The 27,895-nt window shown below is 39.6% G+C and overlaps 1 long non-coding RNA gene across 1 annotated transcript in view; it reads right to left on the bottom strand.

The window, feature by feature from the left end:
- LOC141754602 (uncharacterized) overlaps window positions 1–27,895 on the bottom strand; it is a 479,452-nt gene extending 451,557 nt beyond the window's left edge. Inside the window, exon 1 of the long non-coding RNA XR_012590683.1 lies at window positions 27,751–27,895. This is a non-coding gene — a long non-coding RNA (uncharacterized LOC141754602). The remainder of the gene's footprint in view (window positions 1–27,750) is intronic.

The following is a 27,895-nucleotide window of genomic DNA, read 5'->3' on the forward strand; positions in this document are numbered from 1 at the left end:
CGCTGAAGGAGGCTCATCTTATGTCTGTCTTCAGTGGACAATCTACGTTATTTGTTTCAGAGCACTTCTCAAACAAGAGGAGACGATCATAGAGGGAAGAACAGGTCTGAGGATGAATCACCACTTATTTTACACTACAGAAAGCTGCGGTTTATCAGCTGGTCAGCAGCTGCTCAGACCTTTCTTTCATTACTGCAATGCACAGGACCTTTGTCAATGTATTGGGTGGCGTGGAAAAAGGCAAACTAAAAGGGACTTTAGCTCTTTCTCCCTCCCCGTTTTATCTCTCACACCTCCTTTCTGATTCCTTTTCTCCCTCCCTCTCCACACACACACACACGCACATGCACACACACAAGCGCGCGCACACACACACACACACACACACACACGTAAAGTACAAGGGACTTGAAAGACCTGTTTCAGGTGTTTGAACTCATCATTACCAACTCCAGCCTGGGGATCTGCTCAACCTGACAGCCTTGTTGATAGATTGTAATTGTATGGTCGCAATTGATTGACTGCACCTCACTCAATGTAATATGCATTTGTTGGAGGTTACAGGTAAAGGGGAAGGCAGTAATGACTTCCCTTCTTGTCCTTTGGCAAATGACCCTGTACTAACTCTGACGGACACTTTACCATACTGAAGGGGGAAAGGATACTTTTGCATTTCACTGTGGATATTCTGCTTACCAGGCAGAAGATGGTTCTGGTTTCCCTTTTAATCAAATTTCAATTATTCCGATGGAGGAAAGGAAACACTCGTTTTGGTGCGGTCGCTCTCTGTGTTCTTTAAAACCAGTATTTTCCTCCAGCAGCTCCAGGTAATTAATCATCCATACATGTTTTAAAACATCAGCGACTCTCCTCGCTCCGTTCTCTCAGTCAGTGCTTTGCCTCTGTTGTCCCAATGTGTGAGTGATTACCACCAAACTAAATATATTACATATTCCAAAGTGTGGAAAATACACATATGGCGTGGGCTTTGAAACAGTGTTTTATTTGAAGCATAAGCGGAAAAGAAAAAAGGAGGCTGAATGGAGTGTGACTTCCAATGTACAGGTGCAGCTAACGAAGTTGTAGAAAAGGAAAGGGGAAATGTACAGTAGCAGGTCAACATTTTTCACTTTTTTAACAAGCCAAGAGTGGGAGAAAAAAATACTTTCTTGCCAAAGCTGTGTGTATTAGCCATCAAATTGCTGGCTGGGAAATATATTGGCTGTATTTAACCAATGTTTTTTTTTCATAGTATGGTAGTTCTTGGCGGTAGTGGTATTTATTCTGACTAACAAAACAAAACAAATATTAAATCATCATTGTTTTGAACAGGAGCCATTCTGTTTCTATTTTGCACAGGCCCTCTCACACTTCGGAGCAGGGCACTGAAATGCAACACATGTAAAATGATTGTAATGTGATGTAAATAATGATCAAGTCACATGTATGAGAATGTCACTATGTGCTCAATTTAAATAATGTATTCTTGATAATGATGACATATTATGACCTTTTTAAGCAGAAGAGCTTAACCAGGGACGGGGTCGCACATTAGCCTTGGCTACAATCCTAGATGGAACTCATATCATGTTATTGTAACCTGTTACAGTGGGTTTTTTGCATTGTCCCGATAGGATTTCCGCCAGAAAAGTTGTAAGGACCGGTGGCCACTCGGAGCGGTGGCTTGTCACTCAAATGAGAATAGTTGATCCACCTTAAAGGTCAGCGCAACTTAAGTGAGCGAGCCGTTGTTGTCGCCAACTGTGGGGCCAACGGGGTAAGACACGGGAACTTGGCCTGGGAGTTGTAGCATTTATTAAGCGACAGCCTAAACTGTACACACTGCACTGCTACGTTTACAGCTATAATGTTACGGTTAACTTCATTCTCACCGTTCGTCTCACACATGTCACTCTCTCTCTCTATCTCTCGACCGCACACTTGCTTACGTGAAGCTGGGTTTATGCTCGCCGTATTGTCGCCGAGCCATCTGGCTGGCAGAAAACCCGGAAACACCACGTGCGCGGTGCGACTCATCTGTTTCTCTCTCTCTCTCTCTCTCTCTCTCTCTCTCGGTCTCTCGCTCTCTTGATCGCACACACCAAAACTCGCTTACATTAAGCACGCAACCTACGCACTGAGTTATTTCTTCAAGGAGTTCGCTACCTGTATAACACATTTTAGTTTAAAAAAACATCTTAAAAATACATAAATCCCCGATGACCTGCTATACACTGGCAGAAACCCTGTCTTGGCAAATAAACTGATAAATAAATGTAGCTATCACTTACAGCCATATATCACCAAAGGAATGGGTCAGTGTTTTGAAATGGCCATCAGCCTGCAGTTGCACACACACTATAAACATTGACCTTTTGTGCATATTGCATGAAGGTGGTCACACAGGACAGTAAAAGTCACGGGACGAGAGGTTGACACCAGAGGTTACATTAAACCTCTCGAGGGCTCACCACAGCTATGTTCCTTTCATAGGACAGAAAGAGCTTCCACAGCAGATCGTATGACATGCACACACAGGTGCAGACGCATGGCTCCCTCTCACTGATACTCACATACTTTGCACACAAGTTCCTGTGTCTAACAATACCAATGCCATAATTCTTTTGTTTCATCGAGCAAGCTTGTGGAGCAGAGTGGAGTCTAAATCAAGCTTCTAAAAGCTGCGTATGAGTCTGAGATGTTTCCTGGGTTATCTGACAAAGACAGAGGACATAATGAGAGACAGATCGGTTTCACCTCCATCTATTTCTCGTCTTCCTCTTCCCCTTGCTAAGTCTTCCCATCTCGCTGCTCTGCCGTTCTGAGATACAGGACCTACACCCTGACCTATCTTAGTGTACAACCGGATCACACCAGGCCAATCTTCGCCTCTAGAAATAGAGGAGGGCCGGAAAAAGACTCCCGTTTGCTGACGTCACCTTATCGAGAGCAGGGGACACAGGGGAGAGGTAGCGAGTAGATTACCGGCCTCTAAAAATAAAATTGAAATATGGCTTCTGTTCTGCAACTTCCCTTATTCCAGCTCTCTCTTTCTGTATGTTCTTTGTTGACTGTTTTTCTCCATTGTGTAATACATACAGTATACACACACACTTAAATGTGTGTTGACTTTATGATAAAGTCTAGTAGTGTTGACCATGATCCTTATTTAATAATATACTTACATGCACAAACTATATAGGTGTGGCCTGGTTGCACATTATTGTTTTAAGCCTCGGCCTCTTGCTCTGTTTTACTGGTCTCAGAGGACGGCGGGCATCGAGTACTAATTGGTTCCAGAGCGAACCATAACACGGACTCCACCAACGACTGTCCGCCTTCATCACCACAGGACCGTAACGAGTGTTTTGCAAACAACACAGTAGGGCTGATAAGAGGCCAGGTGGGTAATTGATGTGGTTACTAAGTGGCTAATTTGCATTCTTTACGCATATCAAACTAAGCAGAGGGAGAGATAGGGGTAAATTGGACAGGGTTGGGGGGAATTACAGTCATAAATGGCAAATTGAAGTAAATTTTTTTGTCTAAAGTGCCCTGAATTCTTGGAGAACACTCATTAATAAAGTGCTTGACTTCGATGAGTTGCTGGGCTCGGTAACATGGCAAAAAAGTTATAACAATTATTTTTTTCCCTGTCAATGGATAGATATACATTACATCACAATATAAATTATGCTACCCTTCAAGATTTCCTTAAGCTCAAAAGTTCCTTGTATGCAAACTGAAAATAAATTGAGTACCATATTGAGCTGCAACAATTAATTGATTAGTTGTCGACTATTAAATTAATCGCCAACTATTTTGATAATTGATTAATCAGCTTGAGTATTTTTTTAAGAAAAAAAAAAAGATAAAATTCTCTGATTCCAGCTTCTTAAATATAATTTTTTTCTGGTTTCTTTACTCCTCTTTGACAGTATACTGAATATCTTTGAGTTGTGGACAAAACAAGACATTTGAGGACGTCATCTTGGGCTTTGGGAAACACTGATCAACATTTTTCCACCATTTTCTGATTGATTAATCGAGAAAATAATCGACAGATTAATCGACAATGAAAACAATCGTTGCAGCCCTAGTACCATATGATGGTTTTGGAAAATAGTTTATTTTCTGTGACATCATTAGCTGATTGTGCATTGGGAAGAAATGTACCCTACTATATATTCAAGCTGGGTTTAGTATATTATTATTATTTTTAACAATAACACTTTTAAACAGATTCAGAATGCCATTAATTTCACAAAAATTACAATTTTTGGGGGGTAACTTCTTGCTTGATAGGTAAAATAAGGAAATAATACATTTCTAAAAGATTTCAACAAAATATTGACACAACAAGCATTAATGGACTTTTCTTTATTTAACTCTCAAATAACATGAGGCAAGATTGGAAGCCATACAAAGATAACAGCTGGAGTGATTCTTTCCTACATAAGGACACATGGCAGCTGCGCTACTATCACACGATGCTGGTCTGTCTGCTGGTGGGAATGATGAGCAGCTCTACAGTGACAACAGTGGGAGAAGGGATAACTGGTGACATTTGGGTTAGTTACAGTGGTAAGTAGATATGATGAAGGCATCACTGAGACTTTTTCCTTGCACCGCTGTTGTTGCACATTGTATTTGTGCTAATTGGACAAAAATATAGGGTATGAGGTGCTGTGGGAGTATCCTATAAACCTAATTTACAGATGCTATTACTATTATCTCACACGGCTCTGTGTAAACTGTGAGCAAGAACAACTCTCTCAGGAATCCTGAAGCCTCTTTCCTGACAGGCGATAGGGGACCAAATTAATGGACTCTGCAAAACACTGTGGGTGATTCAACAGGCATTTGGACACATGATTGAATGGTCTATGAACATGTCTATCATTATGTTTAGGTTGTCTTGTTTCACCAAAGACAGCTACATATTTAGTGTCATAGTAATCTATCCTGCTCTGTCCTTCCTTGAGGAAAGGAGGGGTTAATTTGTGACTATTTGCAGACTGCACCACAATAGTATGCTACTGATCCCCAAGCCGCTCCCACCTGTTTTTATATGTGCATTGTTCTCAACCTGTTCCCTGGCATGGTTCCTAGCTGCCTCGCTCTCCCTTAGGAGCACATCTGCTGCTTTAATGCTCCACCTGAGTTTATGGAGGTCTCAGCACAGGCCAAAGCTGCACCTGCAGACTCATCCAAACAAGAGGAACAGTACTTATATTGTAAAAGTAACTCATGACGTAAATATCCCTTCTGTTTTAACTCATAACTTAACATAATCTAGCAAAACTTCATGTGTGTTTAAGTTGGTGTTCAAGGCAGAGCTGCACGATATAACGTTTCAGCATCGATATTGCGATGTGGGCAATAGTCACATTGACGGGCGTGGGGTGTCAAGTAAGGCAAATTAACTCAAACATGTCATGTAGTATTTATCATTTATTATCTAGACTGTGGCGTAGGCCTGCCGCAGTTTCCTAATGAACCAAAAATATTTGGCTCCGCGCAGTCTGCCCAGGGGATTCAACTCGGCGGGTCAGAGATGGTCGCTTGGTTTGGGAGGATCCCCGCTGATGTTAGCTGGCCCTCGGCGGGCTATGTCAGGGGTCTGCGGCGATGATTGCAACAAACCCGACCTGTCTGGAAACACAGACTTCGTCTTGTTTACTATGCTATGTGGGTGCAACGTTTTTGCTGCATCATCACCATTCATATCTATACCACCAATGTGTTTATGATTAAACTGTTTAAAAAGCACAAAATTGTTTACAAGAGCACCAAATTCTTCATAGATCTAGCCTCTTAATTTGTTTCTCAAAGTGCACTAGATTGATGCATTTAACTTTAAAAAGGTAAAAAATTTTCCTGACCAAAAATAGGTAGGCACAAAAAAGTGAAAGTAAAAAAGGAGTAAAAAAAAAAAAAGGGGGAGAGAGAAGAAGCGGTGTCTTGCTGTCAGGGCTTTTTAGTGAGCGAAGTGGAGTGGTGAGAATATCCGCTCCTTGCTTAGTCTCACGTAGCTTGTCGTTCCCTACGCTCCCCCCGCTCTGCTCAATATCTCTCGCAATAGCCAATTTTTTGACAGAAATTAGTGTGGTTGCTCTATACACAGATGCTTTTGGGTCGGGCTAGGCCATGCTTCGAACTCATGGTGTGAGCGGTAGGTACCGGGGTGAAATTGCATCGGAAGATAAGGCGACGCTCCGACTTTTTAAAAAATCCGCTCTGCGCTCCATCGAAAATCCTCCTGCCCTCGCTCTCCACTCACTCGCGCTCTGCTCTGCTCACATGCTCTGCTTGCTGTCAATTCCTCTTCCAGTATGAAGAATCGCTCAGGCCACCTGCGCCAGATGCTGGCTAGGATCATTAGGCGTGTGGCTCAAGGAGAGGTGCTTACCCAAAGAGGAGAGCTGTGTACCAAGCCCACCTGCCCAGGGATAAGAATCTCCCTGGGACTCTTAAGCTGAAAGAAAGAGAGTGCTGAGCCTCTCTTAAACAGATGAAGCTAAATAAAACCAAGGCTATTTATCAGTGTAGCAGCCACTCGGCTTGTCACTCCTCAGCCTGCCTCCGCTCCATTTAACCATTCATTCACGGCAGCGCTATCAGCACACACAAAGCAAATCAGATGCATGAATCAGGACGAGCAGTACGGCTGAAGTAAGCCAAAAATTACTTCTCCAGCTGGCCGAGAGGACAAATTAATATATAGAGTTGGGCACCACTTGAGAGTTGCCATTTGACTTTCATTGCACTTTGGATTATGTTGAACCAAACAAACTTTAAAAACTATGCCTGGTTGTGGCTGTTTGTAAAAGGGCCTTCCCGTTGGAGAACATGTGTGTCATTAAAGGCCACTGACCACACCATTATCCACTCACTGCTGCTTCCTAGGAAAGTCCCTGGGTTTCACTCCAGATCAAATGGAGCATCAAAAATCTCAAATCCGATCCAAAAACACGTCATTGTTTGGTCAACGGTAACCAAGGGTGGTTCCCCTGCCCTTCCATGTCCATCTCCATACGTCATCCTTGTAATAGTGAGGTGATTTCTACGCTCCGCTCATCATGTGAGGAGCTAACAGCTAAATCCTTGTCGGAGCTGAGAGAGTGATTCCTGCTGCTACGTTGTATCACTGACGCTGTTCCCCTGTGGCAGATTTTTCAAGATGCACACAAAGTGGAAGACAGACTATTTTCACCAGACTTACCCTCTCCAGGGGGCAATCTCTCTGCGTTACAGTGGCGTTTGTCACAGTAGGTAAAGGTACTGTGCTCCACTACAGTTTGCAGAATGCCTCCCCTTTTTCCAAAGTGGTATTAAAACTAAAGTGATAATGCATGATATGCTAAAGTAAATGAATGATCGCGGCCTGTACAAGTAATTGCCTCCCTTCTTTACCATTACCACTGTATCGTATACTGAAAAGAGAATATGGGGAAAAGTTAGAGACCAGCATAATGGGACATTTTGAAACAGACAAAATTGTCTCATTATGATGCATTATACAGACTCCTCAGAGCTGCAGCCTCAGAGGTTTGGTAATTTTGGACCCACACGTGTATTGTTTAATCAGCATTGTTATCATTACCACTCTTCCTCCTCCACTCCTTAACACTAAAGTGCTGAAGCAGGTGAATTACACCGTGGAACTTCACGATACTCAAGCGCATCTGTCCATTGTGCTAGTAGGGCTGAATCTAAACCACTAACCCCTCACTAACCTTTAATGATCAGCCAGTGCCCTTAAAAATAGATGTACCTCGCACTACCAGCTCTACTGTACGTGTTTGTTTTTTGAGGCATCATATAATGAGCTCTAATCCTGGAAATTGATACGTCTCCTTGCTTTTGTACAGCCGTAACAAGAAACGGCGTCAGTGGTAGGCAAACCATTCAGTGCGATAGCCATGTCTAATGGGGCTATAACGCAGGGCTGAATGGCTCTATCTGCTGGGGGGAGACGGCCCTCTCAGCAGCCCCTCAGGCCATCGCCTCAGGTCCATTTCAGAGGAAATTCTCAAGTGTTTCATAATTTCCACTCATAAATGGCTTGTTTTGATCACTGAGCTATAGCATTATGTCTTTTTTAGCAGTTAGCTGGCCGTTTGACAACCCAGATCATCAGCTTTGTTCATCCTTAAAATGATTCCTGCTTATAATCGAAAAACAAGACAGTTATCTTGTAATTTATATGACCGTGTCACACAACTACAGTACAAAACAACTAAGGAGAGACAGTGTAGGTAGAAAAAGATCAGGGTAAGAGATGGGAAAACTCCCCACTGTAAAGCGATATGGCATCCACAGTGCACTTCAAACCCAAACAGTCTAGCTAAACATGGGAAATGGCTCCTTTATTTCATTTTATTTTATTCCTTTATTCCTGAGCGCTGGTCTCTGAGGAGTGCTGGCATCGATTGCTGATTTAATGAAAGCGTCTGTTCCTCTCCCCCATTCCTCACTCCTCCTCCAGGTCACTCTGCTTAAAATGCCTCCGTTAATCAGATTTCTGTTAAAAGCCGTAAATAGAATCAGAGGTCTGGTGCCAAGAAACACTCTCTTTTACTCTAGTCTTCACTCTGTCGCTCCCTTTTCTACGATTTTCCCAACTGGTGTAATGAATTCAGTGGGCTTTCTCTTCTAAAAGGTACAAGTTACGAACAATGGGGCCGGGAAGCTTCTCATATTCACAATGTAATTTTCTTTCACAACAAAACAGATAAATAACCAAACACAGAGACTACATATGTAGCCTCTTTTGTAATGCAACACATTGTTGGGAGTAGAAACAATTACTCGATTGATTGATTAGTCGATCATCAGAACATTAACTGGCAACCAATTTTGATAACCAATTCATCATTTAAGTAACTTTACAAGCACAAAAATAGCAAACACGCTGAAGTCCCAGCTTCTTAAATGTGAAGATTTGCTGCTTTTCTTTGTCATATATGATAGCAAACTGAATATCTGTTGATTTTAGACTATTACTATCGACTACTATCGTACAAAGTGAGAGCAGGCTGATGAAAATAATCTGCAGATTAATCAATACTGGAAACAATTGTTTGTTGCAGCCAGTGGGCGACTCCAGGTCTGAAAAGTGAAGCCAATGATGAAGTGCCTTAAACCTGCATTCTTTCTAACAACCAGCAGGGGGCGACTCCTCTGGTTGCAAAAAGAAGTCTGATTGTATAGAAGTCTGAGAAAATGACCCTACTTCTCACTTGATTTATTACCTCAGTAAACATTGTAAACGTGAGTTTATAGTCTCAATCGCTAGTTTCAAGTCTTCTTCAATACAGCATGATGTTCATTTAGTAAATTATGGTCCCATTTAGAGTCAAATAGATCATAAAGCAGGGGATGCTTTAGGGCGTGGCTACCTTGTGATTGACAGGTTGCTACCACGGCGTTGTCCGGTCTGGGAGTTGTCCGTGTTTTCGTCTTAGATATTTAACCCTTTCACAGTGTGTTTTCAGTTCATGAAAGTTAACTTACATTTTGGTCGCCAAAAAATGTCTTATTCAGGGTTTAATTGTATTTAGCTCCACGCTCTTGTGTCTCTTCTGGTTGCAAAAAACAAGATGGCAGCGGCCAAAATGCCGAACTCGAGGCTTCAAAACTGTAGACCACTTCTTATATACAGTATATGGTTGCGGCACTAGTTGGTAGCAATGTTGAGACAGAAACTCGTTTAAATATTCCCCGATTCCAATATTGATGAGACGGCGCTTAATCCGTTTTTACAAATGTGAAAGAGGGTTTATTTATTTGTGATCAACGTAGAATACAGTATCTCTTATTTTGCAGAGTACAAATCAATCAAGGCACATCCTTTCATGAAACAGGAATTTGAATTTTGCACAATTTGGGATAAGCAGCATTAAAAATAAAATAGGTAGGAGATAAGGCAGGGTAATAATGTAACCCAATGTACGTGAATGATTTATCCTGAAAACATTCATGAACTCTAGAGTTAACCCTCCTGTCGTGTTCTGGTCAAATTGATTAACATGAAACGAACACAACGAGGGTTAACAGTTATTACTTTCAAATTACAGGATACTCCTAAGAGGGGGATTTTTAAAGTTGTTATGTGGTGCAGACTATATTTTTCTGCTCATTGCCCAGTCCTGTTAGTTCATTATAGTTTACATGTGGAAGTAATCACCACAGAAATCCTCTCAGTTCAGCTGAGGTCTGCCTTCACTCAAAAATAAAAAAGAATGGCTTGTTGACAGCCTCGTGTGGAAGAAGTGAAAGTCGCCTTGTCATTTTCGTACAATTTGGGTTAGGCCTGTGTGAAGTAGAGGACCTAACGTGAAGTGAAAACACAAACTGAGAAAGTGGAAAAACAAGCTGCTATATTGTCCCCAACTAATATCACTGTGAAGTCCTGAACTCTGTTGATTCTTTAAATATTTACCTATGAAAGGGGATCAGAGTCCTGGTTGGCTGAGGATTTAAGATGGTGGGTCCTGGCCTCCTTCACTAATATGTAGATATTTAAAGGTTAAATCTACATTGAATCACATGGGGAGGAAAACTTCTGGTGCACTCTTTGGTTTGAATTGAAAAGGCCATGCTAGCTAGTTGTATAAAATAACTTGATCCCTGGCGGTCTGATTAAGATCGGCGGTTCGATCCCCGGCTCCTCCAGTCCGCATGTCAAAGTGTCCTTGGGCAAGATACAGAACAATAATTGCTCCCGAAGGCTGTGCCATCGGTGTGTGTGGGGGTGTTAATGATTAGGAAATGATGAGCAGGTGGCAACTTGTATGGCAGCCTCTACCATCAGTGTATGAATGTGTGTGTGAATGGGTAAATGTTGGCATGTAGTGTAAAGTGCTTTGAGCGGTCGGAAGACTAGAAAGGCACTATACAAATGTAAGTTGCCTATTTCTGAAATGTCTAGTAACCTTCTAAACCACCTGAAGGCCTTTATGCAAGTAAACACTTTATACACAACACTGCATGAAAAAAACTAAATACATGTGGAGCAAATCCTATACTAATTGATCAAAAGTATCAACACAAAGTTTCATCAAAGGTTTGAAACACCATCGGACCTTAAATCCCTCTTGTGTTATTGAAAATTAGTTTGGAGTCTTAGCTAATTTTGGTTACCATTCCTGAAATCATTTAGTACTTAATTTAATTGCAAACTCTGGTTTGTTCTAATTATCTACGCCATTTACATGACTTCGTGTTATTAAAAGGGCTAAATAAAATGAGCAGGTATATGTTGCAACTCTAGTTTTATAAGAACTGGTGTATACTTGTAACAGGATGTAAAGGCCCCGGCCCTAATATTTTCCTATCTGTGCACTGAGATTTGCATATGAATACTCAGTCAATAAGGACGACCGCATTTTACCCTGGCACACTGTTTCCCTGTTACAGCTCGTATCAACTTTAAGACTCTAGTGCTGGTCTACAGGGCAGTGAAAGGAACCACTCCTTCATGGTTAAACCCTACATGGTGGTCCAACCATTGCGCTCCACTTCCTTTTGGCTCCACAGTGGTGCAATGAACTCCCCAACTGAAGTCAGGACAGCTGAAAGCTGAAAACCACCTTTCACACTGCACCTCAACACCACACACTACCACTTCACATCTCACGTCTTAATAAAAATGTTTTAAAAAGGCACTTGCGATGTATTTCTCTACCATGCGTTTAGTCATTTATTTGGGAGGGTTGGACTTCCAATTCTTGATGTCATCGAGCTCTTGTTCCTTTTGAGATTGAATGCACTTACTGTACAAAATGCATCTACCAAATTAATGTAAATAGAGTACAGCCTAACGCTCACTTCAGAGAAGTGGAAGCAAGTGGGCTGAAAAATGCACCACCACCTCAAATGAGAAGGTCTACATGGGATTCACCATAATATTATTGTAAGTCCCACAACTAGCCTTACAAAGATCATAAAAATGTACAGTAGTGTGTCGCTATATCACACTCTGCTCACTCTAGAACCTGCCTACAGTTATGCTTGATGCATCCGCAAGGATGTGACGTCACACCATCAGACACTGCACACGCACATCCACATTTTTCTAACTACACTGACGGATATGCCAGTAAAAATGGAGAACTTTGAGGCGCTTTGATCATGTCGGTTTGCCGCAGGGAGAAATACACACATATAGTAGTAAAGTAGTATAAAAGATCTATACCTTTCCTCGTCACGATTCCATGTCAGCGCATGTCCTTGCGGCTGTCTTAGCGGAAAGTATGACCGAAGCTTAACTCCAATATATGTGTGGGAATGGTGTATGCATGATTTTTGTACATAAAAATCATTTATACATCTGGCCCCAGGTGTTTGGAAGAGTCGTATGTTCAATTGAAGTACTGTGTATGTTATGTGTCAGATATGATTTGATTATGCAGTTTGCAAAAAAGAAAAAACACTCCTTGGACTTACAAACCCTGATTAGTTATTGTATATGCTAAAGGATCCTTAAAGATGAGACTTTACTTTTCTTTCCAGCAGATAAGCAGCACTTAGACTGCCACGAAGGCTAATCATCACATTGTTCCTGATGAATAGCCAGCCAAAATGATTATGCACTCTACAAAAACTCTTAATTAGCAAAATCTCTTCCTCAATCAAGTATCTAAATTACATTTGTACAGTTCAGTGATTACTGACCAAAAGGAGGATTCTTGAGCTGTAAAGAATACGCTGGGCCATAAATGGTCCCATCGAATGGGTGACCACTCACTGAATGAATCATGTCCTAATAATTAAATTGTATGGCATACCGAGAGTGTTAACTTTAGTGGATGCACATTGAGCGGTTCTGACTTCTCAATAGGCTTTTAAAGAAATTAAGTGATGGGCTTGGACAATAATTTCTCTTTTCTGGGTCATTGATTGTTCTCTTTTTGGCTCCTCCAGACACATTTTGCTCCTCTACTTAAGATCTGCCTGCAGGGACTCTTGCCTTATTCCTATAACCTCAGACAAGTCAAGGCAGTAAAGAAAAGCATGAGGCTGAGCTGTCTCAGTTGTTATTCTTGAAATGTGGAACCTATAATATTTACCTTGAACTTTAATCTCTTAATATCTTTGAAAGTTACTCACTCAACCACTGTAATTGAAAAAAAACAATAGATAACTTTAAATAGGTAAATACTAGGGCTATGTTAACGTACATTTGTTTTAACGCCACTAATTTCTATTTGTCAGTGTTTAGTGTCATTAATTGATTTCCAATAATAAATATATACTGTATATACACTTGCATAAAGCAGCATATTTGCCCACTCCCATGTTGATAAGAGTATTAAATACTTGGCAAATCTCCCTTTAAGGTACATTTTGAACTGATACAAAATGTGTGATTAATTTGCGATTAGTCGCGATCAATCATTGACAATCATGCAATTAATCGCGATTAAATATTTTAATCAATTGATAGCCCTAGTAAATTTGTATTTCTTTGGGTACATTTGGCCATTTAGCACTGCTTGTATGCGGAAGAGATAGTCACTAAACATACTACAAAAAAGGGTTATCAACACCATCTCAAGCACAAGTGTAGATGTGTCTTCATTTATTCCCCTTGCTCACTAAGTAACACAAATATTTAGTGTTCATGTCTGTGCAATGTACAGAGATACAGCCTAATATTATCACACACAATTGTATTACATCCGCCAAGGCTGAAAGGCCTAGGAAGGAGGTTATGTTTTCACCAGCGTTGGTTTGTTTGTTGGTTTGTTGGTTTGTATGTTAGCAGGGTTACTCCAAAAGTCTGTGATGGATTTGAATGCAACTTTTTGGATGGGTGGGGTGTGGCACAATAAACATCCATTAGATTTTGGTGGCGATCCGGGCCATGGTCCGGATTCAGGAATTTTTTTATTGATTCAGATCAGCCAGAACATTTAGACCTCTAGGTAAAACACGTGCGCAGTGTAACTGATGACGCGTTGATGACGCATGACCCCGCCTCTTTCCACTCAGAGAGAGAGAGAGAGAGAGAGAGAGAGAGAGAGACAGAGAGAGAGCGGGAGGTGGGGGGGACAACTGTGGATTTTTCACATTAAACTCTGTGAAATTACAGTTGAGTTTGACCAAAGCACACTTGGGTGATATTTATTTTGTTTCTGTCCAGTTTGAATGAAGTGTTTCACGATGCTCCGCTACGTACAGCTGATCTCAACATAAACAAAAATCCACGTGGATGATAGCACAAGCTGAACGGAGAGGGGGACAGAGGTCTGCGCTCTCTGAGTGCCTTTCTAGTTAAACACTCATCAGTTAAACACATTTTACGCCTGAATAAATTTACAGTCACAACTATCAGGATAACAATGTTTAACAACAATCACATTAAATCACAATCTGAATGTATGGATATGCCTATCCATCAAATTCTGGAAAATGTTCCTCTTAATTTGAATGATATCTGTCACAAGTAGCACTTGAATACTGCTAATGTGTTGATCCTGCCTGTGTTTAATCTTTAAAGTGTTCCTGAGTATTGTCTCTTCACGCTTCTGCAGGAATATACAAACCTTAATGACCTCTTCATAGAAGCAGAAAACAGAAACAAGCAGCTGTTATGGTATCTAAAATGTTTAATTATTTAAACCAGTCAAAATAGCTCAGATAAATTAGCGGCATTAAGAACATTTGTTTAACACATGGAGACTGTCAAAACAGGAAAATTAGTCACATCACAGAAAGCTTTTTCTTTTTATTATTACGTGTTCATTTTTCTTTTCTATTTTTGACCTCAGAGAACAAACAATTTGCTGCAATCTGTTGGCATCCAGCTATTAATCTACTCGTTGCTGAAAAGCCTGCAGGATTGTTTTGATTTAAGGGCCATAACGGCGTCTTCTCGCTCTGTTCAAGCACATGCATCCCATTTGTTTCAGTGTTCCTGAGCCGTATAAGCAACCTGTCAACATGTCATAATATTAGGCCAATAATCAAAGTCAATTAGAGTCTGCCTTCCCTCTCTTTTGCACCTAGTCCTCCTGCCTTCCCCCTGCCATGCCTCTGAAACTAAAGAACATCTGTTACTGCCTTTTTATGGCATTTTTTAGCTATCCAAAGGGGTTTTACTGATATCAAGCTTCTTCCTGATCAATAAATACAACTGTAGGCTAGTGCCATTTATCACCTCCAAAACAGCCTACCTGCCTCCTGGTGAGTGATAGATCCCCCATGCGGTCTGTAATTTAAAATTACTCATAAAGACTGATTAAGGCCAAATCAGAACTGTCCTCTTCTGAATCCTGTACATATCATCAAAAAAAGGCCTCCTAGAGTCAAGCAGCCATATGATAGACGAGCATATCCAAGCACGAGGCCGGGGTATTGTGCATGCCATGAAGCTTATTTTATAGGGTCCATGATAGATGTTGTTTAGAGCGATTTAAGCGGCCCTTATGCTGGTGTCAGCATCTGACCCCTCCGCAGTGATAAAGCTATCAGAAAGAGAGAGTAGAACCAGAAGTGAAATATGGAGGGAGGGACATGTGTGCCAGATAAACTCCTGCATACTGGGCACCCGCCCAGCTCTGGGAGGGGAAAGCCTTCAGTCTTATCTGCATAAAACTTCAGGAGGGGGGGGGGGGGGGGTGAGGCGAACAAGTGCAGAAAGAGTGGTTTCAGTGAAATTGGTTGTGTCCACTAACAAACAAACTTCCAAAACTTGATATTTAAAATCAAGACCATTTTCCCAAGAAAAACGAGTGCAATTTGAAAAACGAGTGCAATTTGACTAGAGGTCGGCCGATGCTGACAATGAGTTGATGCTGACAATGCTTGTCATAAGTGCAAGTTAGGGCGGAAACACAAGCAATTTGTCGAAACATTTAGCAAAAAGTTCACTTCATTAAACGTGTCTATGGGTCCAACATAGCCTCTATGACGTCACCGCTAGTGTCCTGTGTATAGTCCGCAGCATAGCAGATATGAGCAACATGCTGTGTAATACCAGTGAACAAAGTTATTATTATTTTGTGATCACTTAGATTATGGCCATATAGCTTGTAACAGTGTCTGTCAACAAACATAAATAAAAAACATGCTTTAGGACAGTTTTGGAAAGGCGCTTAAAAGGTTTTGAGCCCTATTACTACTATTAACCATGATGCACAAAGTACAATATAAGTGCACTGCAGCGCAGACACAAAATGCAGATTGGAGAGACAGACCATAAGTGTTGTTCAATAAATGTTTACTTAAGTTAAGAAACGTTGTGTATCATTTGTTATTATTAAGCTGTAAAAAAAGAAAACCAGCCAAACATATCGGCAAAAAAAAATCTGATATCGGCCATCAGCTGTCCTGATTCTGTAAAAAATCCATATCAGTCAACCTCTAAATTTGACTCCTCATTGCATCAATCAGACCTAAGTTTAAGACATTATTTAGCCAATTCATATAAATGATTTATCCAAACTTGTAGCAGCTACACAGTGTGCAATGCAATGGTAGTGAGGCAACAAAAGACAAGCAATATCACTGGTAACAGATGTCTTTGCTTGTATATGCCAGATGTAAACCTAGTTCCTCTAAACAGAATAATAAAGTGCCTTACAATAAAAGGACAGTAAAACAGAGTGTAATATAATATGATAAACAACAAGACAGCAAATCAGAATAATAACAACAATAAAACAAGCACAAGGTAGATTATAAAAACACAAAAACATATGTAGGTGTAATAGTATGCTGAATTAGCTATTAGCAGTTCCTGTTTGCAGAATACCCATGATGTACAGACAACTACTACCGGATTACTTTTATACTGAATAAAACGTGATGATTCTCAGGTAAATTCTGAACTTATAAGGAGCATCTTTTTTCTGTGGTTAAGCAGATTTATGTACGTTTATCCACCATGGACATAAGAAATATCCAAAGAATGTGTAAGTCACAGTTAGGATCCGTGTCCACCAAAGTGTTTTTTTTTCCTGAGGCAAGCATATTTTTTCTAATGCTTTGCAATGGGAGCGGCACGTATTTACGCTATGGTAAAAACACCAGCAACGTGATGAGGCGCTGAGCGTCTATTCTGCGACAAGCACTGTACGTTTAGCATTTTTTTTCAGGTTGCCGAGAGTTGAAAAATGTTCAACTTTGAGTAAATCGCTGCGATCGTCACAATCGTCACTTTTTACACAGCCGTAGTAGCGGGACAAATAACCTACCACAAAGCTCAAATGATGATCAAATGTGTTTATTATTATGAGTATTTTGTGGTCTTATTGTGTATTTTATGCTATTGTTTTTATATTTTTTACTGTGGACTTTATGTTGTCCTCATGCCTGGAGCATTGGACGAAAAAAATTTCCCCTCGTGGGATAATAAAGATGATCTGAATCTGAACTGAAAAATCGAAATCGCCGAGATGTTTCCTCGCCCACAAAATCTCATGAACCCACATACACCGGTAGGGCCGTCCGCTTTCCCTACATGCTTCATCCTTCCCTTCATCCAGAGCAAGGGCCAGAGCAAGTACTTTACCTTGTGCAGTCATGTTTACCACCGTGTTTATTCCATATCAGGGCAACCAGACGCAACCAAAGCCTCTCAGTTGAAAAAACGCTGCGCCTCCAAAGAGCTCTCAAGCGCTCCTGAAAAAATGCTTTGATGGACACGCCCCCTAAGAATATATGTATCATGTCTGTGTGTTTAGATTTGACTGGATTCTGACTTAGAAAAGTAGAAAAGAAAGGATATTGTGGTAGTCGTTTTAAAGTAACTTATCTGCCTCTATGAGCAGCAGGTCATGGCCACTGATGCTGCAACTGCGCAACAGACAAACTAGAATGACAAACTTCCTCTTGTTTTTAAAACACTGGCACATAGCTGCCCCTTTCACCTCACGCAGGATATTTGCCTCACAGGTGATTGCGTCATCAAGTCATTTTGTGTGCTAGAATTCACATCTGAAATATCATTATGTTTAGCTGTGATATAACTATCAGTATAGCCTAAAGCCGGTACACAGAGAACCTATTGTAGCTAATTACTTTTAATCAGTCCCACCTTTATAGTCCATTAGCACCAGCTAGACCGATTTGTCCGCTTTCTCAAACTTGCAGACCTTTAGCGTTTGCTGATAAACTCCACAGTTTACCAACCCCCGAACCACAAACAATGTTGTCACATTGCATCAAAAGCTCTGTCAGCCAAAATGAGCAAACATTTTTTGTTAATTCCAGCGAGTGAACTCAACTTAATTTAGTCACCACTCATTAATCTCATAATTAAAGAATAATTAAGTAGTAATTTGCAATAGAAAAGACTAAAATAACCAAACTGCATTCCAACCAGCATGAAATGAGCTAAAAGACGGCGAACAAGGAATGGAGTCAGAGTTGTAACTGCAGGTAAGGAAAAGTGCTGGCACAAAAAATACTCTTCATCGTAGAGGTTACTCTTTTAGGAAGGTATTATAAACCCAATGGGACATTAACCCCACCTCCCCTCTCTCCTCCAAGCTCTATAATACAGACACTGCCCCAAATGAGTAGTTGGTGTTGTCATGTGAAATTGAGACCTATTGGTTGTAATCAGGAAATGCGACAGGCCTGTCCTCTCTATGAGCAGGTCACCTCTACTCCCCCGCCCTCTTCCTCTTCTGGTCTGTTCAGCCTTCATGAGCGCCATGTTTTATTCCCCATTTCTGTCCACACACATTGGCCCTGTCATTTTTCACCCCGCTGACTGATTACCGGTTACACTCTTCAGCCAATCTCCACTTACAGCTCCTTGTCTTCTCTGGCTTTATGACATTATTACATGTCTTTATCACCGCCATCAATACTCCCGGCCCCGTAGTGAGATGTTTCAAACACCCAGTCCAGACTATAGGCACAAACACTATAAGCTTTGCCCACAAATCTTCAACTACAACACTACATGTGTTAGTTGGACAGAGACCTGAAGCAACAGACATTTTACTAAGTTAATATATTATCAATTCAACATAATCAACATTATGACGCCTGATTTATAAAGTATTAGTTACCTCTCTGCACAAACTTAACTGTGACAACAGAAGTTCAATAGTTTGACTAACCAAGCATGTGTGAAATTTGTAATGAGATTCATAATCCTCCAACTCAAAATGAAATTCAGTTTGAAATCAATGGAAACAAGGCAGTAGTTCCTATATCACAGTCCAATAGATATAACATGTACGAGTGGTGGAAAAAAAGTCACATAGAGACAATGGGTGAGAGAGAGGGTGAGATAATATACTGTAAAGCAGCAGGGAAGAAGATTTCTCTATATACTATACTGGGTTAAAGGAGTGTGAATCACAAGTTCCATCACGATATTGATTCTTTGGACAACGATACGACATTTGCTGATATCACAAAGTCTGCCACGATACCATTTTGATTTGATTCAATTCAGGGGCCTGCGATCAATATGAGACGATATCATATGCCCATTTAACTGGTTAAATCTATATCGACTCTCAAAATGCAACTAAAATATGATTTGACAATTTTATTACTGGGCTCTTCCAGACATTTAAATGAAAAACACTATTGTATTTAATAAAAAAGAATAAATATGAAGTGGGAATTTCAAAATAAAGGCGTATCTTAAGGATGATTATTAGAGGATGACTATTTTCACTTTGCATCAACGATATTGGATCGTCTATCATTGAATCGATATATCAATCCACATGTATTGTATTGGTGTATTATTGTAATGATGTATTGTTACACCCCTAATGGGTTGCACAATACTGTACTGTGTGAATGCTTTTTATTGTAAGAACATGTTCGTCCCATTTTGAAAATTAAGACCTTAAAGGAGCAGTGTGTATTTGGATTTAGCGGCATCTAGCAATGAGGTTGCAGTCTGCAAACAACTGAAACTTCTCCCGTGTGCCAAGCGTTTTCCCTATTTAGTTTGTCCGTTCTGGGCTACTGTAGAAACATGGCAGCCAGCTCCGTGAAGAAATTGCTAATTTGATCTGAAATCTGCAAAAACTTGCAAAAACTCTTGCGAGACTCGCTGCCTGATTTCCTATCCTAACCTTAGCTATTCAAGATCAATGCCTAACCTTAACCATCTCGTGAGAGTTTCCCCAACTCATGGGTTCCCTTCTAGAAACCGCGGAGAGGATTCGCTCCCTATATAGATATAAATGGCTGAATTTAAGGTAACAAAAATACACCGATTCTTATTTTCAGCTGATCATACACTAAAGAAAACATAATTATTAATATTATATTCCATTTCTGCCAATAGATCCCCCTAAACGCTACACACTGTTCCTTTAACTGTTTGTTTCTAAATCAAGACAGTTAATCTAAACTTCTACTCAGAGATTACACTGACTTCAGAACATCATATGGAGATGAACCACATTCAAGCAATGGAAGAAGGTGAGGTAAAAGAGAATTGAAATTAAGGGAAGAGATCTCCCAGCCCAAAATCTAGTCAAGTCCTGAATTAATCAAGCGAGTAAATAACAAGTCAAACACTAAAAGAGCTAAAAAAAAATTTAAAAAAGAGTGATAAAGATATAACAAAGATACTTTCAAGTGGACACCATCTCATCAATACTGTTTATAGTATCAACAGCATTCATCACTAATACAGACAATTGTAGCCTATGTTGTAACTCCAAGGTCAGAGTTCACTTTTAGTGTGCATACCACTATGTAGTACCACTATGTACTTACAGAGGTTTGTGGTTGTGGACTCCTGACCAGAGGTGGGAGTCACAAAGGTGTATTGTTGCAATTTAGTTCCTTATTATTTTGTTTGCACAATAGCAAACATTAAAAAGGACAAAATTAATGGCCAAAAAAAATAAAAAGATATTGCCAGTTTTCCCGAAAGCCCTTACCAGACAACTGGCCAAGTGGAGGTGAGATTTGTCAAGTACATTTGTCATGAACTGCTACTGTAACTCACTAATACTATATTTCAGTTTTGGTAATGTTTGTCCCTACAGACACTAATAAAATAAATATATATATTCTATTTAAATGTCAAATGCATTTCATAATCAAAATGTTTATTCATTTTCCTAATCTGAACAAGTTAGTACAATATGCAAGAACATATAACGCTGCGGAGGCGTTATTTTAGATTAAATATACAGTATAACTGCTTTTTTGAGTTTCTTGCCATGTAATTTCAATTCATGTCAATAACAGCAGTAGCATATTTTAGTTTGTGCGTAAACCTCTTCAATCTCCTGTTTGTAATGGGGAGGACTCTGGGCAATTACCACACGCTTACCACAGTCTAGTAACCTTACAAATGTTAAACGAAAAATGAGCAACACTTATCTATGTTTTACAGTCTCAAGTTTAACAGAAAGAACTTGTGTGTGTATCCTGTTCGGTGTGTGTGTGTGCGTGTATGTGTGCATTAGTGTCGGTTATTTGAGTGCAGTCATGCGTGCCCGCCCCTGGGTGGGTGTGGGGATGTGTGTGTCTGAGTGGGTTTGCGCACAAGAGCTTCTACACATACAGTAACTTGATTGAAATTGGGAATTTTAACATGAGAGAAGCGTAATCTCAGTCTCACAACAGGCCGCCTCAATGTCAGAGGAGCCCTGCACTGGTGGCAATTACTATTGACATCACGCTAATTGTAGCTGAATAATTAATCCTTACCGTTGTGGAGTACAGGGACCTGAAAAGGTGAGCTGGATGTGGCAGAGTTGAACTCCTGCACAGTGGAATGGTGACTAATTGGATTTAGGATCATTGTGTTTATTGGACAATCACAATATTATCTATTCCAGTTTAGGTCACGTTTAAGGAGACACAGTAGCTATAATTAGACTCTCAAGACCACAGCATACCAATTAATAACAATTATGAATTAAAATATCTACACACAGTGTTCTTGGAGCTAAACATACAGTATATACACAATTATTGGATATGCAAAGCTGACTTCACCATGAAAACAGTGTAGTCTGTGTCTGTATAAGTGGGTGAGTGAAGTGAAGCGATTACATTTGTAGCACTTGTCTGCCCTCTATTGGACACTGTTTTAATGTCTCTTTCCTCTTCCAAGGATGCAGATTAATGTGTTTTCTGTTACATTTTAATTTGGGTACTCATGTCGAATTTAATTATTTATACAGAGAATAAAATCACAACAGCCCCAAAATTTAGACCAAATAAGACAATCTGTATTAGGTTTAATGTACGTTTGTTCCAAAAACAGTGGTGATGACTGACAACACACAACATCAAGATACTTTGAGTGTGGAAATGCCACCCAACAAGAACAAAGTTGCCTATAAGTAAGTAAACTTGACCAATACAAATAATCCCTTTACACTCCAGTGTAGCTCCACTGACCTCTGACCTGCCTGAAGGCACAAAGAAGAATTTCTCAAGAAGGACCACCAATGTATCATAGGACTTTGTATATGCTTTCATCACATAGTCTTTTAAATGTTGTTGAAAGATTTGACTTCACCGTTAAGGAACTAAATGTGAATACAAAATAATCATGTATATTGTATATTCTGATGGACTTCAATCAGAAACTTCAATGTATAGTGACCTACATAATGAATGTAAAGGTCTCTGCACACCAAGTCCGGGTTTTTTTTGTATGTGTTTTTTTATTCCGTCACCTGATAGAAAACATTACAAACAGAAACCTTGCACACTGAGTCCAACGTATTTTGTTATTAAATTTGTTGCGAAAATTTACAATACAAGACAAAACTGAATTAATTACGTGGGTGCAATGGATTGCGCTAGTCCAAAACGGGATTAATGAATAAATGACATTAGCAAGAAGCTATCGTTTATCTGCCGACAGCACAATCACTACTGTCTAAACTTTCCCACATCGTTTGTTTTGTGATCATCCCCAATTCAAAGCTAATCTGCAATCACCTGCCAAAATCCATCTTTAAATTCAGCATCTCTGTATTCTTTTATGTCTTTATTGTAATTTGCTTTTGCTGGGAGACGAGAGTGAATGTTTATCATGCCATTTTGGATGATAACGTTTGCACAGACGGTGGCTCTGAGTGGTCAAGTAACCCTCTTTTGCCTTTTGACAGATGCAAAAAAACACAGAAAATCGCACCTGTGCCGAAAACCTTAATGACGGACAAAAGTTTCAGAGTCGGTGTGTAAACGTGATAGACACAACTTGAGGTATTTTTAAACGTGCAACAAATCCAGACAAAAATTACAGACTTGGTGTGTAAAGATCTTAAATGTGATAAAATGTATCAAAGTTCTTGTATGTAGTTTAACATTTAATAAAATGTTGCATTCATAATTATTTTAAGGCATGTTGTCTCATTCTTACATGAGAAATAAGTTGATATTAAACACACATATGCCTCAGTAAAACTTAAATATGTCCTTCAACACCCGTCTCTTTCTCTATCTGATCAGTTCTTTTCAGAAGGCACTCTGACACAGTAATGTGGTTTGGAATGACATGACACCTCTGATCATCTACCAGGACATAGCGGAACAAAATGTACAAGTGAAAGTGTCGTTTGACGTACGACAGCGGCAGAAGGAGGTGATTCATCCTGCTCAACATAGACGTGTGATACAGCTCTGTTAATCTACGTCCTTCATTATCTGCTTATACTAATCCAAAATGGTACTGCACAACCTATTGAGGTTTCATTGTTCGTGGAAAGTTGACTCATCACACCTCATTTCCTAATGAGTCACTGTTGTGCGTACAAGACTACCATTGTATGTAAGTGACAGGTACGAGTCCATTTCCTCTTCCCTACTTAAGAAACAAGAGCAACATTTAACAGTTTGAGGGTAACTAGACCTTCTTCTTTCAAATGTAACACAACTGGGAGACTGATGGCTTCACTGTTTAGTAAGACAATGTTGCCATCTAGTGAGCAACACGGCAAACTCATTTTTGAAACATTCAGTCCTGTTGTGGAAGGGCCATGCTCCAGCTATAAATAGTTTACACCATCTCACCTTTAGTGAAACTGATTTTCCAATATTTAATTAGTGATGTTATTTTTTCTAAATAGTTGGGTTTCTTTTGTACTAAATGCTGTAAAGTGCCTACAGTATATTGTACATACAGTATGTGAAACACACTTTTGGGCAACAGTAGTCTTTCCCTCATTTCAATGTCATGTTAATTTGATTTAATTTCTTTCTCATCTTATTGAGTGATACTGCATTGGGCTTGATTTCCCTGCAGATGGCATCACATTGGAAACTGCAAAGTAAACGCTGCAAAGTAAATCCTGCAAACTAAAAGATGCAAAGTAAATGCTGCAAACGTGCCGATGTCCAAAAACATCATCTAATTATTTTGTACACAAAACTCCTGACATGTTATGATAAATGTTAGATGATATCCACGATACAGCTTGGTTAGTTATTGAGTGAAGTCTCACCTTTACATTTTGATTAATGACTGTTACAACTGGCAATGACTTCTTTTAACCAAACTGACGTTCATGAAAGTTAAGGTTATAACCTTCCCATCAGAATTGTCTAGGTCACAATGAAAAGGATATACTAGGTCATGCTGTAGGACTATAAATATCAGTACTATCAACTATAACTTATAAAAAATAGTTAACAGCTCAGAGATCCGAGTCAGACAGAATGCCATGAACTAAAACCAAGTAAAGCAAGGAGGAACACGTTTTGACAGGTATATTTTAGACGTTGAGCAACAATGTGATCATTTGGCCTTATTGTTATGTAGCTTTCTTATAGCTGCAGACACTTCGTCAGACCTCTCTCCACAGTAAAATCAGCGACAATAAACTTGCTTTGCTATGAACAAAACTAATGTTTCTTCTAGTTTCTTTCCACCATAGTTTATTTTATCTGTGCCGCTCGCCCCATCAATATTACATGTATATAGGCTTAACTATTACCCATAGTTCTATGAGAACAAATGAGCCCCAACAGTATTCTCCAGTGATGATATTTAAATCCAACAAAAGGCCCAGGCCTAACTTTTTACACTTTAATCGACAGTATAAAGAGCTCTCTAGCAGCAGCGTGGAGATAAACCATATGTTTATGGATTATTTTTATATTTATATTTAAGGCTTTTCTTGCTACAATATATTTCACTACAGTGTCAAGGCCAGACTAGATCGCTTCAATGTACATTTTACATTTCTACATCCTCAATAAGTTCTATACTGTTCAAAAGTATCTTAGTTTATTGAACATGCTTTGTTATTTTTCTTAAAGCCAGTTAAGCCTACCACTATGAACACTGTTACCTTCAGGTGGTCAGGTGGGACTCAACATTTACAGTCATAGCAACAGGTGTAGTCTAAAGATGCCATATGGCATGTATTGTAGATATCCATATCAATCAGGGCAGCATCAGACAAACAGACAAAGTGATCAAGCTGTGATACTGTGTTGCAGGCTTCACTATGTTAAACAGTTTACAGACAACAGCATTGTATGAGGTTATTATTACATTAGATTTTTTTTTTTAAATGCCTCTCTAATGACAAAAACAAGGGCTGTGGTACTAACATCAATGCAAGTTAATAACAATAAGTTCATGAAAGCTAATCTAAAAAGGTATTCATATTCATTTTGATAGGATTCATTCAATGGCAAATATGGCATGCCTATGGACAAATTAGAGTTATTTCCAGTGTTTGCGCTTGGCTATGAATTGCTGTCAAAGTTGACATTTGAAAAGGCCATGCTCATACTAAGACGTATGCATATATAGATGTACACATTCTGTGTAGAAAAGCAAACGATTACACATGTCTGATCATCAAAACGTACTTGACTGTGTACAGATAAAAGCAAAATTGGGTAAATTCCATGTTAATTCGGTCCTGACTGTGTCAGTAGACAGCACACAGAGACAGTTTCAATATCTAAAATGCAACATAAATACTGTAGCTGAATTCAAGCAAACAAGACACAGTATATTTAAACGTATCATCATCATCATCATTTGCACATACCAAAAACAAACAGTATGTCTGCTTAATATGACCAGAAGCATCCAGCAATCATATCACAAGCGCTAACACACACGAGAATAATGAAACTAACAATTGAGACTTTTTTTTTTACAACATTTCACATTCACTGTGCTGGAAGTTACAATAAGTGCATATCCAACATGTTTTAACAGACCCAGCAGAGAACAGTGACAAAAAGTAACAACTGAATGCACAGGGCATTTTCTCTGGTTCACCACTTCTTCTTTTTTTACCTGAACCATAATTGAAACCATAAGTCAATGCAAGCTTCGGGCACTATCTAGAGGACAAACTGTGTTATGACATTTAAACCACAACATGGGTGATGGGATTCACTCAGTAATTGTGTTTTTAGGTGCATATAACATTGGCAAAAGAAGCCTTTTTTATGGAATTAAATCTGACATGATTTCTAATCTTGTTCATAAACATAATGCAAACTGAAATAATAAAAGATTTAAAACTGGAACCCGGCCTGAAAACATTGCAGGTGATACCGTGCTTTGGGGTGCATTTTTCCAAACAAATATAATTGAACATCATGTGTTATAGGGTGCCATCTCTGTCTGGAGAGGCTGTTTGTGTAGTCTGTATACGGGATGTGTTGATGAGGCTATTTTTCCTGCATCAGCAACAGATGGGTCTTGCATGGAGAAATGCATGCTACAGAATATATTATTAATAAATACCAGCATTTCTTTTAGTTAATTATACATTTAGATTTTGCTGATCTGCAGCTTTTGCCAGACATCCACTCACATATAGAAAATACTGCCCTTTTCCGGTTTAAGGGGTGATTAAAGTTTTAATGGTATTGGTGGTTTCAGCAATAAGTGTCTAGCAAGAGAAGGAGCAGAAAATGTGAAAATGTAACTACTGTATGATATAATGCAGCAATTACACCGATTCATTCAATCATTTGAAGATCTGAGTAAATAAAGACACAGAATACAGGAAAATGTCACAATCAAAAGCTAATATTTAAAAATGCCTAGACTTTTCAGCACTCACACCTTAACCGAGGTTATTAAAATGATAAACTAATCTTTCAGACAACACACCAATATTCAAACAGATGTAACTTTGGAGCTTAAACATATAGAAACAGCAAGAAATATGTATCATTCAATTTTGCATCAATGTAAATTTGAGAAAACTGCTTTCACAAACACAGACTAGTGAACAACATGTACACATGGGAAACACACAAACTGCAGCTTCTATAATGGCCACTTCAACAACAGAGTAAGAACATGGAGGCCTGCTGTGGGCCAGTACACACACACAGAGAGAGTCCCAAAACCTCTAACACTGGTAGCCAGTATAAAATTCATACTGTTTGCCCAAAACACACACAGATATCAGATGTCTAGTGCAGTAAAATAAATGTGGCAATATTGCATTGCTGCATTTTATATAGACAATGCATCATCCAAGCACCAGTATGCGTCAAAATGCATAATTAGATGCAGGTGAACATCAGAGGAGAGACAGCAACTTCCTCTATGCTCACCAAGTGAATCACTCACAAAACAACTGTTGGAGAAAGAAAGAAAAATGCCCTTTTCTGCATCCAAATCCATCAGTTTGCCACCTCTAGCTCTATCAAACCTGAATTACAGTAACTAGTAGACACCATCAACTGCACACGGCGGTGCCTTCTTTTACCAATTAGCAATTAAGCATTGCGAACAAAACATGTTCACTGCTCATTAAACCAGCAATAACAATTATCCAAAGCCAGCGATCCTACCTTACACCATGTGTTGGTTGGTCAGTGTAGTTGTTGCAATCATTCGTTTCTTCATTTGCTTAATTATGTCACCATGTGGCCGCGTCTGTCCACAAACTGTTGACTATCTCTGCGCTCATTAGTCTACTGCGCATGCGTGCAGCAG

This window comes from Sebastes fasciatus, chromosome 2 (assembly GCF_043250625.1).
Source record: "Sebastes fasciatus isolate fSebFas1 chromosome 2, fSebFas1.pri, whole genome shotgun sequence".
Classification (NCBI taxonomy): domain Eukaryota; kingdom Metazoa; phylum Chordata; class Actinopteri; order Perciformes; family Sebastidae; genus Sebastes; species Sebastes fasciatus.